General features: G+C 48.5%; 1 protein-coding gene across 1 annotated transcript in view; it reads right to left on the minus strand.

The window, feature by feature from the left end:
• ube2h (ubiquitin-conjugating enzyme E2H (UBC8 homolog, yeast)) overlaps positions 1-2,500 on the minus strand; it is a 61,905-nt gene that overhangs the window by 33,202 nt on the left and 26,203 nt on the right. The window lies entirely within an intron of this gene.

A 2,500-nucleotide genomic window follows, 5' to 3' on the forward strand; every position in this document is an offset into this window, starting at 1 on the left:
GCCTTTCACACTGACAGCGTCGGCGTGCACGGCCAGTCCTGTTCAAAACCCTCCACACAGCCAAAGCTAGCATGCTACTTTGCCATTCCTTTGAATGAGACACGGTTGCCGGCGTGAAAAATACGCTGGAGTTCTATTTTCCAAATGCAGCGCGGGGCGGAGCCGGCTCCCGCGCCGCTGACGCCCGACTAAAGCCGGTTGGTGTGTAAGGACAGATATGTTTCAATGTATTTTCACTGACGCCGGTAAAAAACGTGGCCGTTCTGCGACGCTTTACCGCCCTGGTGTGTAAGACCCCTTATATTGTATGCCTCACATTCACCCATTCACACTCTCATTCACACACCAGTGGCAGTGGCCGTCACGCAGGGTACCACCCTGCCACCAGGAGCAACTTGGGGTTACATATCTTGCTCAAGGACACATCGATGGATGCGGTCAGACAGAGCGGGACTCGAAAGGCTCCTCTACCACCTGAGCTACCACAGCATTTAAAAGGCAGCCTTTAGAACAGTGTTTCTCAATCTTTTTTTACCAAACGCCCCCTTGACCTCATCCTAAGTCTACCAACGCCCCCTAGACCCTCATCCTAAACCCACCAACGCGCCCCTTAGTATTGAAAAAATAAAATAGACTAATGTCCGCTAATGGGAACTAAGCCCCGCCCCCACTCAGCAGTATTCTCCTCAACGCCTCCTTAGGGCTCCCCAAAGCCCCCTGGGGGGCTGTAGCGTCCCCGGTTGGGAAACCCTACTTTAGAAAGATGAACTGCATGTACTGTATGCATGCACACACACTCCTTGTCACATTTCTTCATTTCCTGCTGCAGCTGGATGATATTATCTATTCCTCCTATGAATCTAGTGTCTCCTCTCTCCCATCCCCCCTTTCTCCTCTCCTCTTCTCATCTCTCCTCTCCTCTCCTCTCCTCTCCTCTCCTCCTGTCTGTATGGATTGCAGCAAGGGATTAACACGTAATCTACGCGGTACCGCCACGGTCACCATCTCTCTCTCTCTCTCTCTCTCTTCTCGCCTGCTCTCCTTCACACACTTACACACACACACACACACACACACACACACACACACACACACACACACACACACACACACACACACACACACACACACACACACACACACACACACACACACACACGAACACACACACAAGTAATCTAATCTCCATTCCCATCAATCACCTTTCCTCTCTGGCACTGACATGACGGGGGGGCATTGTAAAGGGCATGGGTTCAACATACAGTGTAACACAGCAAGCACGGAGCGGAGGGACACCAGAAAGGAAGTTGGAAAGGATGGAGCGATTGTGATAGGGGGTGAAAGGGTGAAAGGATGGAGTGATTGTGATTGGGGGTGAAAGGGTGAAAGGGATGGAGTGATTGTGATAGGGGGTGAATGGATGAATGGATGAATGGATGGAATATCCTACTAGCCTATATTTGTAGATGGGGGGGGGCGTAAAGATGGGGAGAGGGATGAGAATATTCACCCCACCAGCCCATAGTAATACAAGCATGGAGAGATGGGTGGATGCATAACAATAGAAATAATAATATATGGCTTTTTATACACTCAAAGATGCTTCACAGACCATATAACATAAACAAAAAACATACTACACTTAGACATAGAGACTCAATGGAAGCACAAAACAGGGACACAACAAAAAATAGACGGCTGTGGAAGGTGATGAAATGGAACGATGGAAATGGTCACGTTTGGTGGAGATGATAAGCAAACCCATGGGGGGGGGGGGGGGGGGGAGAGAGAGAAAGAGAGGGAAGAGTGAGGGATGACTACCTCCCACTGGGGCATAGCTGTGGTAGAGTGTAGGGGTGGGCGATATGACGATATATAAATCGTGAATCGTGATATTGAGTACAAGATTGTCTCGAATCTGCCAAAGTGAAGAAATCGTGTAGATCGTCTTGTAGTGAGGATGTTAACTATCAGTATCAAAATGATGTTTACTTACTTGTGTTGTTGTCTTCACTTCTATTCTTTTCAATATTGTATTCTAATTGTGCACTTTATGAGAGTGTCATCAGTTTGTTAACATTTTATTAAATGTGTGTGCGCGTGCGCGCGTGTGTGTGTCTACCTGCTTGTCTAAGCGCTTAAAGAATATCCGTCTATCCAGTCACAGCAATGCGGCTTGTCCAAGCAAGAGTGAAATTAAACCGTTTCTTTTTCCAAGAAACAAGGCAGTTTTCTGACTCGCGGCCCCGACCGCTTGACCAGTCACTACTTTTAGCAGCACAATATATGTGGCCAGGCAGACTCTTGCTATGGCCTGGCATAACCCAGCATACTGGCCCTACCGTGGCTTAATGGTAGGGCACTCGTCTACTAAGCGGCCGACCCGGGTTCGAATTCGGCCTGGGTCCTTTGCCATCCCTTCCCCGTCTCTCTCTCTCAACTTGCTTCCTGTCATTACTTCACTATCCTATCTAAATAAAGGCATAAACCCCGCAAAAAA

This window comes from Engraulis encrasicolus, chromosome 15 (genome assembly GCF_034702125.1).
Source record: "Engraulis encrasicolus isolate BLACKSEA-1 chromosome 15, IST_EnEncr_1.0, whole genome shotgun sequence".
In the NCBI taxonomy this organism is placed as follows: domain Eukaryota; kingdom Metazoa; phylum Chordata; class Actinopteri; order Clupeiformes; family Engraulidae; genus Engraulis; species Engraulis encrasicolus.